This window comes from Nelumbo nucifera, chromosome 1, assembly GCF_055504915.1.
Source record: "Nelumbo nucifera cultivar China Antique chromosome 1, China Antique-T2T, whole genome shotgun sequence".
NCBI lineage: Eukaryota > Viridiplantae > Streptophyta > Magnoliopsida > Proteales > Nelumbonaceae > Nelumbo > Nelumbo nucifera.
In genome coordinates this window covers 207,518,878-207,529,022 of record NC_142649.1, presented here as the reverse complement: position 1 = coordinate 207,529,022, position 10,145 = coordinate 207,518,878, and the positions used below count along the sequence as shown (strand labels likewise).

General features: G+C 41.0%; 1 long non-coding RNA gene across 1 annotated transcript; it reads left to right on the top strand.

Annotated features, from left to right (window-relative positions):
- Window positions 1–7,648: 7,648 nt before the first annotated feature.
- On the top strand, window positions 7,649–8,531 carry LOC104610371 (uncharacterized). Its single transcript, XR_016075826.1, has 2 exons — window positions 7,649–7,934; window positions 8,127–8,531. It is a non-coding gene; the product is annotated as an uncharacterized LOC104610371 (long non-coding RNA).
- Window positions 8,532–10,145: the final 1,614 nt, after the last annotated feature.

Here is a 10,145-nt window from a genome sequence, read left to right as displayed (position 1 = left end):
GGTTGTATCTACCGAAGGGTGTCCCTGCTTCCTCTTTCGCCGATCCGATGGGACTCTCAGCTTCGTATGTTATTAGTACACAAAGTGGGTGATGCTGCTCTTCTTTTCTATGTATCTTCCTTTTATGTTAGACTAGGAGGATTATAGGAAGGGCGGAGAAGTAGAGGAAAAAAACAGAGAAACGCAGACAGATTCCTTCACTCAAATAACCAAAGAGGCAGGCAAAAGCAGAAGCAGAAACAGAAGAAGAAGTTCCAACACGCAACCAACCTCGTAGTGTAGACACACAGACGCAGATGACCAAAGCCAACGTTGTTGATGCTACTTATTTCTTGTTACCTCAAGAACGTGATCTTGATGGTAGTAGTGTAGACACGCAGACGCAGAGGACCAAAGCCAACGTTGTTGATGTTGCTTATTTCTTGTTACCTCAAGAACGTGATCTTGATGTTGATCTCCGTAGATGCTCCACAGAACCGATAAATTTGCCCAGCAGATTGAACGTGCAGAGGTCCTTTGGAGATCGCCTATCCGGCTGCGTCCACAGGGCGGAGGAGGAGATGATCACCTATCCGGCTGCGTCCGCAGGGCGGAGTAAGAAGTAATCTCCTATCCGGCTGCGTCCGACTTCCGACGTCGGAGATAAACGACACGACTTTATCGCTGCTCCGAACTTCTATTTATCTCTCCTGGTTTTTGGGTGATTTGTCATTGATCATCAGGTAGAGAGAAAACCAACCATGACTGGAAGGGCAACGCCTAAGAAGCACGCGGCCAAGGAGATCGCCGCCAAGATCGATGCTGCTACCACTAACAGAGGAGGAGGTAAGGTTGGGCTCACCAACCGTTCTTGGCTCGGCACGGGTGGCCAATCACTGCAGGATCACCTCTCGAATGCCCTCACTGTAGGATCGACGCTCTAATACCATGACAACTCGTGTAGAACGAAAGATATTATTCTTTCTTTCCCGTATATATTTTCCTTTATAGAGAATGAATATATATATACAGCCTTATTCCATTTTTCCTTGTCCTATACAAACTACTCCTATGATAAGGATTATTATCCGTTGGCTTAAGTGATTACTAACTCTGGATAGGAATTGTCTCTTGAATTCAGGAATATCCTACAGCTCACGCCAATAGGAAAGTGTTAAATTACCAAAATGTTCTACTAAATTTAATTGATGGTTATCTTCCCTTCCATGATCAAAGCATCATGGCCATATACAAGAACATTTACAAGGGTGAGTTCCGGTGCCCATGCTGGTTCACCCTGGAAATCATTTAGCTCTTTTCTCATCTTCTCGACACAAACCCTCTGACCAAAATAACAATTCTACAAATCATGGAGAATCACTAGCTCAATAAGGAATTCAATTTTAGTGACTATAACAAAAAACCCTAAATTGCTGACGATGTGTTGGTTTTCATGCTCCAAATGCTCTGTGTCGTGGCCATTAATGGAGGAAATGCAGGAGTCCTCCTTGCTTCTCCTCCAATTCTTTTAAATTTTATTGTCCCCCCTGCTTCTCTCCGCCTTCACATGGTAGGTGTCCTTGTTTATCCGGAAAAAATATATATATATATATAATTTCCCTTGCCTTTTAACACAGTTCCAATGATTATTCGAACATAGATTCCTAATTTCTCAAGCAAAACAAGGTCAGAGATTTATTTATCGGTCTTTAGCTACCGTTCTCAAATTCAGAGAATGTGTCGGTTTTCTGTCCTTGTTCATTTCTTTTCTCCATTTTCATGTTCTAAACTACAAGTCTTGGTTCTCTGTCTTTGATTTTAAAATCAGTGAAGTCCAGTGAACAGAAGTTCTCCTTTGATGAGATCGGGGGAAGACGGTGAGGGTTTCACTTTACAGCGCTCGATTCTCTAGGAAGCAAGAGGTTCTTCCTCAAGTTCTCGACTCGCCACTCCGGGGAGGAGAAAAGAAAAGAAATAGATAAAAGAACAAAAAGAACATGATTCCCGGTGAAGCTCTGTCTTTTTTAATCAAAACTGCCGATTTAAGTGTGCGAGCTCGACCTTTAAGGGAAGCTTCTTCGAAACGGCTCGACCGGTAACTCCGATAAAACTCAAATAATAGCCGTTCATTTGCCCAGAGTTGAATTTCAAGGCCAAATTTCTTTAAACACTATGGTTAAGTCTTCTAATTCGAGTTCGGCTTCCGTCAAAGCTGAATGCGTTTGAACATTACGAGAGAATGACACGCGTTCATAAGCGTGTGTGCATTCTATATTCGTGCAAGAATGATAAACGGGTGCTACGTGTTTTTGTGAAATCCTTTTGGTTCTCTTCCTTCTTGCGTCTCTCCAGTTTCCACCCAAATCAACCAATTTGTTATCTTCTCCAACCAACAAAGGCAAAAGGCATTATCGGCAGTAGAATCTTCTTCCATCAACCAGTGGACAATCAGTTGCAAATGGTGGATCAGTTGCAAATGGCAAAACGCATCACCATTATGTTATCCTCTCCAGTAGGTTGCTGGCAGATCAGTTGCAGACGAAGTTGTTCATCGTCGGCGAAACCTCACTACCATCAATAGAATGCATTCAGCTTTTCATGGGAGAAGACTGTTTAAGAGAAGTAAAGAAGAAGGAAGATTTACTTGTTCTCTGTCGCTGGACTATAGAAGAAGATTCCACCGCAGGTGAAGCCTTTTGCCTTCACCAGTTGGAGAGGATAGCAGAACAGGGGGATGGGTCGATTTGGGTGGAGATTGGAGAGACGCGGGAAAGAAGAGAACCGAAAGGATTTTGTAAAAATACTTTGAAAGAGGGATGGCTAACGGCGTTCATGGTAAACGCCCGTTTACCATCCTCGCACAAATATAGAATGCACACACGCTTATGGACGCGTGTCATTCTCTCGTAATGTCCGAATGATGTTAATGTTCGAACGCATTCAGCTTTGACTGAAGCCTAACCCTTCTAATTCATCATTTTTCCTATATGTGTCATAAAAGGGATTCCCTTTACTCTGTTAATGTTCTTTATTTAAAGTTTTAAAATCGTTGTTTTTATTGTAGCCATTTCACCTAACTTCAATGGAAAAGACAATGAACAATATAAAAGGGTAGTTTGGACATTTAAAAAACTTTAAACAATCAATGAAATTTTTTTCGAAATTAACTGACAAAACATTAATGAAAGGAGGTCTTTGTCTAATGACTAAAATTTAAGGGGGTTTTTGTCGTAAAATAAAAGTACAGGGGGACTTTGTCACTGACTTCATAATACAAGTGGGTCTTTATAATTTACTCTAAATAAAAAAATATGAAAAATGCAAAGCCTTATATTTTATATGTATTTATACTTTATGAATTTGTGTTTATACTCCTTCCAACCCAAGCCTAACGAGAATTCATTAACTTTAGGGTGGACTTTGGTAAAAAAACCAACTCGCAACTGGGTGTGGGTGAAGTACTTGCGTCGCTAGAACCAGCAGTAAAAAGTTAAGCATCTGTGAGGTCGATCAGGTTGGGCCAACCTAAGCCTGCAGAAGTTAGAGGAGCATCGATACATTTTTGTGTATCAACGGACGCGTATCGGTATATTTTTGTGTATCAACGGACGTGTATCCTCACTCCTCAAGTCAATAGTTGCCCCTCTTATGTCCCATTTATATTTATTCCCCCTCCCTTCTCCCCTAATACATTTTAGGTTTTGGCTCCTCGTAAAAATTACTGGCTCCGTCCTTATACTCTTCCTATTTGTTTAGCTTATTTTTTAAGTTTTACATGGAAACTGGTGTAGCGGTGTATCATGGAAAGAAATTTTGTTCCTTGGGTGTAATCACTTTTATAGGTCGTTCGGGTCATGCCAATTGATGGGTTGGAACGTGGTCCTAGGTGGACTATGTCTGCCTGACCTAGAATCCCTCAAAAGGTAAGCTCGGCGTGCTTGTGGCACGAGACCAGGCAGCCTAGGGGAGTCAATTGGACTGGATTTAATTCAATCCGATCCAATCCAATGTGAGTCCATTACAAATGGACCAGGTCTAATTCAATCCAATAATTATTTTGGACTATTTCGGACAAGTCCAATTCAATATTTGGACTGTCTAACCTATTCAAATTTGTTTTAATTTAAAGGGTAAATCTCTATTGTTCACAAAATTGACAAATTGTACTCTTACCGTTTACATATTGTCTTAAGCTATCTTTAAATTTTCTAATAATTGTCTAAAACCTCCATCATTCACATGTGACATCATGTGAGTATTAATTATTTTAAAATTCCTAAAATATCCTTATTATTCACTGCCACTGTTGAAAATTGCACCGGTGGTCGTGCAAATAATTCCTGAACAGTCCTCTGAACATTGAGAACATTGCCACCTCCTGTATCAGCATCAGCGATGATCAATATAAGTGGAACAGTGGCAAAGACAAACCGAGCCGTTTCTCCCATTTCTAGAGGCGTTAGCAAGTTGAAGTTAGGTTTGTCGTCTCCGAATGAGAGAGAAGCCAGAACATAACAGTGTCGCTTTGAAAACGTCGTTTTTGCCTCTAACAACTCCATCTTCAAGTAGTGACCTCTGAATTTGCCCTGGGTATACCTCCTATAGTGGATACATACAACACCAGCTCGACAAGACGTTAAATCCCATAAGGAGAAAAATATGGACCAACAGAGATTGGGATCGCAAGATTGATGTGTTCAGTAATTTTTTTCGAAGATCTGAAATGCAAGAAGCTGCTTAGGAACTGATCGTGCACGATCTGGTAGCTCCTATTTGGATGGCAGTTTGAACGTCGGTTGCTTAAGTGGCCAGTCAAACTGCAAGACAAGTAGGATCAGAAAACCTAGGGTGGCTAACCCGACGTGGTCACTCCAATTCTTAAGTTAGTAGCTGATGTATGCGAGTTGTAAGTTTTTTATAACAATAGCTAGTGATCAGTAAATTGCGTGTACCTTGTAGCATTGGGATAGACGCCCTTATATAGGTAAGCTGTTGTGGGTCTCATGAAACACCTCCGAGATCATCGGTGTGTGTTGTTAAGAGTCTGTTCCTCACCGTGAGGTGGATATCGTGCTAGCTGACAAGGCTTATCGAATCCATCCGATCCAAGTCGGATGAGGATAAGACTTAAGGACATATGGTGTGTTCTCGTGAAGCTCAGAGACAACTGACTAGCTTCTAGAAATTGGCTACATGTCACCTTGGTAGTTCTAGGCACCACGAGCTGCTCGGACCTCGGTCCTAGCTGAGGTGACCAAGGTACCTGGGGTGGCCTGTCCTACTGAGGTGACAGAAAATGCTAAGTCGATGCCCAGTTATCAGGTCACATCCACGTGTCCACTATTTACTAGGTCGGGCCAAATCACCCCTCATCGGAAACAATTGGAAAGCATTGTGCATTGGTGCTCGAATGGAGCAGGAGATGGGGGCATTGAAGCGAGTTGTGGTGTTGGATTCAGTGGGCATCGATTTAGTTCCAAGCCCACCGTTGGTGGTGAAGGGAGAATTTCACCGTCGGATTTGCAAAGCCTTTTTGGGTTCTGCACTTCAGCTGCTAAATCCCATTGAACTGGAGGGAGATGACGGGTATGGGATATACGAGTATGACGAGTGAGGATTGCTTCAATTGGGTTTTCCGGATTTGTTGTTTTAAGTAGTTTATTGGAGGAATGAACTGATTCGAAGGGAGTAAGGGGGGACTCTGCTTCAGCTTCAGATCTGTACTGAGTCCAGGTGTATATATTTTCTTTTTGGGTCTTCCGCCAACTGTTGGAGCTGACAGATGTAAGCTAATTCTCTATTGGTTTTTTAGGTTGGAGAAATCGGCTAATATTTTTGTTTTCCATCCTGGGAGGTGGACTGAAGTTTTTTTCCCTCTTTTTTTGTTCATACTGGCCGGAGTTGCGGGGGTTGTAACTCAGAAGAATGACAAGGAGAAACCTTGGCTGAAGCCATAAACCAGAAAAACACCGAAGACGAAGTTTGTGTTTAGTTGCTTGCAGATCCGTATGGGTAGCCCCTATGTGAAGATCCGTGGGTAGCGACTTTCGGTTCCGGATGCTCCGGTTGCACAGTAACCGGAGAGGGAGATTCTGCAACAACAACAATCCGCGGAGGCTCTGCCATTTCCTCAGCTATTTCACCAATGGTGGCAATAGTTGTAACGGTGGTGACGATAGATTCCTTGACATCCCACTGTGTGCAATGGAGGTGGTAGAGAGGAGAGAGAATTGATTTTAAAGAGATTTAACAGAAGAGTTGTGTCCCCCTCGGTAAAACCCTTATTTGCATTTGGAAAAAAATTGGAAACTTTCATCAGGTGGGTTTTATTTTGAAATTTTGATGAATAATGAAGGGTAAATTCGATATTTTATTTTTTCTCTATTAGTGTATAACAGCATGTCAATTGTCAAAAAACTTAAGAGTAAACAGTAAAGATATAATTTGTCAATTTAGTAAACAGTAGAGATAGTTTAAGAGATTTACCCAAATTTAAATGGGTTCTAATTCAAACCTGGTCCATTTACACCTATATATATTATCAATGGATCAGATATCTTAATCCAACCCAATCCAATATAAATTTATTACATATACGGACCAAGTCCAATCCAATCTAATAAATATTTTGGACTAGATTGATCCAATCCAATTTAATAAAAATTTTGGACCAGATTGATCCAATCCAATATGTCTTGTTAGTCTGTCCAATCCGTCCAAATTGATTTTGGATTGGATAGAGTTCAGTCCCTGATCAATTGACACCCTTAAGGCAGGTCCATGTCATGTTGGGCCATAGACCGCACATTTTTTAATTAAAAGATAAAAAATAAAATTAAAAATAAAAATATGTATATATATTAATATATTTTATATGCATATTATTAAATACAATATATAGGCCATATCGTGCCGACCCACGGGTCATTTTAGCACGGTCCATTTTATTGTGTACCATGTTGTATTAGTTTATATAGACCCACAGGTCTCAAAACCCAATCCCATTTGTTTTGACGAGGTCCTCCTCAAACTAGGGATGATCATGGGCCGGGTTGGGTCAAGCCTGGGCTAAGCTTTGTACTTATGATAAGGGATATAGCTTAGGCCCGAGCCCGGCCCAGTCCGAGGTTTCAAGTCTAAAACATAGTCCCTAGCTCAGGTTTATATAGGCCCGGGCTGGGCCGATCCTGATTTTGGACCAATGTCTTTCATATATAAAACATTACATACCTATAATGTTTTATATTAAATGACATAGTATGCATATAAACTTATTTTATACATTATAAAATACAAAATACTACATATAATATAAATTATGCATCATGTTATAATATTTATATATAAAATATATAATTTAATATAAAATTACATACATACGTATATATACATTATACACAAAATATATAAATTTATACAGACCCGAGCGCATACCGAACTTAAAATATTAAACCCAAGTCCAACCCTAAAATTTGCGAGTCTGATATGGGTCCAGGGCAGTGGCGGGCTTGAACACAAAACCCAGGCCAAGCCCAGAATTTCCGGACCGGACCGCGCTGCAATGATCACCCCTATGAAACCCAGTCTCCCTCATAAATGCCACCAACCCTAAGGAAGCGCCAAATGTATCCTTGACGTGTCTTACGATAACTGTATCACCCTCCACGTATTTCCCAGTTTAAAGTTCGCACAGTCAAAAAAACATTAGAGTACGAGAATATTCTCTTCACCCATCTCTGTTATTTTTGAATGCTGGAAACCATGAACAAACTCAGAGGAACTTCTAAGCTTCTTATCATCTATGTGCTCATCATCTCTCCCCTCATTCTAACCGCAAAACAAGGGCCGAATGCTGCAGAAAGAGCCATTAGGATGGAAACTACTGTCAGCCCTTGGGACAAAGTTAGATCCTTCGTCAAACTAGCTTGGATGAATTTCAGGCCTACAGAATCAGAGTGAGTTTTCGGTTTTCTTTTTCTGTTTTTCCGAGTCATTTCTTGACCCACCTCGTTGTTTCGCCGCTCTTCTCTTTCTGGTAATCAATTTTGCTCTTGTGCAATTAATAGAGGTTGATATTTTGATATGAAATTTGTGAGGTTAATTTCTTTTTGGTTTTAATTTGTGACTTGGGATTTGATGCTGTGTAGGAGAAGCGTGAAACCTCATCACCACAGTACTGCAAGTGCAAGGGATGTCATGAAAGAGGCTGCTGCCAAGAGTTTCGAAACAACAAGAGAAACTGCCGAACACACCGCTAAAGTCGCCGGAGAAGCACTGCAGAAGACTACCGATAAATTGAAGAGAACGGTATCTGGCTCTGGTGGACGAATAGACAAGGACCTGTGATCGGTTGTTTTTTCTAATGCCAAGCTGCTTGTATCCGTATCGTATTTCTTCTTTTTGGAGATTTGTTTTTTCCTTTTTTTAAAGCACTACTTGTATATTTCTTGAAGATGGGATATTGAGGTTCTTTAGAGGGTGGTCGGGTCTTCGTTTCGTCTTCCCGAATCCCAACAACATGATTCAGATTAATAGAAAACCATTTGGCTAAATCTCATTGCACCAAATCACTAATTAGTACAGACATGAGAAACTAACCTGAGAAACTCAGGAGAAGAACACTAAGCAGGCGGTACATGGTATGAACTTTTCATAAATAATGGTCCGTGCAAATTTTGAATTATGTGTGCTACCTTTACGTTGAAGGAATCATGAAATTCGTGCTGAGGGGTCCTACAATCAACAATGACTGTCCAACATGAGAATAGTTATCTTTTACACATCTTCTTCATAGAGATCTCTTACCAGAGTCATCTAGAGTCCTAGGCTGGCAATTTTGATCCCAACTCCATGCGATCCACCCACTTGAAAACCCACCAATATCCTGAAAAGGGGTCAGGATCGATTGGATCATTGTTTTAGATTTAACTATTTAGGGTTAAAAGCAATAGCTGCAAGATCGTCTTTTCCCTGAAGATAACAGTGATAACAGAGCCACCGACGAAAGCGGCTATGTCCAGCCTACCGGCCCTTCCGTTCTATCTGTATCATTTTCTTCCCTGATTCAATAGATCTCTTCCTCCTCTCTCTCTCTCTCTCTCTTACCCCTCTCTCCGCCTTTTACTCACGCAATAGATCTCCATCTCCGCCCAAAGGACAACCGACTTCAATGTTCCACTGAATGACTGCACATGGTTATGATTTTTCGAAGCTAGACTATGTAGTTTCTAGAATTTCGAAGCAAAGGAAAAGTGCGTAGGGAGGGAGACGATGGAAAGGAACTGAGGCGAAATTGAGTCCAGTTCAGAGAATATGAGAAGAAAACCCAAACCGAGGGAATGCTCCCGCCGGGAACATACAAGAGTACTCTCGTTTTGATTCAACGAAGCTCTTTCTGGATTTTCAGTTCACTTAACGAAGGATCACATCACGTGAGAAGATTAGAAGAAACGTTTTTTCTTTTTTTTTTCTTTTTTTTTCTTTTTTGTTTTTCTGCATTTTATATTTTTTTGCAATTTCTGTAATTTATTAATTTTATACGTTTTTGCAATTAATACATTTTTTTACAATTTTTACTTTTATTTTCTTATATTCTTCGGTATATAATTTTTTAAATTGTCTATCAATTTCTTTTTTTATAGATATAATATTTATATTTATGCAATATTACATTATATGTGATACGGGCGCATTCGGTTGGGCCAATAAAGGGATGAAACGTGTCCAGCCAAGAAGCGCCATCAAGGACGCATCATGGAGCGTAAGGGACCGCGCAGGCCCAATCGCGGGATGCTGTGTGGCCCCGTTGATCGTGCCTCACCTTATACGCCTCGCATCTTGGCCATCGAGCCCAATTATTTCCAGGCGGCTCCACCTCCCACAAGATGAAGGAGCTAAAACTTAAGACACTCTTGGTATTCTCATTATCGAGGACTTAGGTGCTAACAAGTGACCTCATCCGGACGCTCCTGCACCGGACCAGCCACTTGCTTTGTGTGAATACTAATTTGATCGTTGGATTTTCTCTCTTGGGTCTTCACCCGAGGCTTTTGACGTTTTCTCCTTGCAGAGCTCGGATCCCATGTATGCATGGACAAGCAGCTTAACTTCGACACCAACCCTTTCGAGATTATCCATTTCGGCCACTAGTCCTCGGTTGCTTCTTC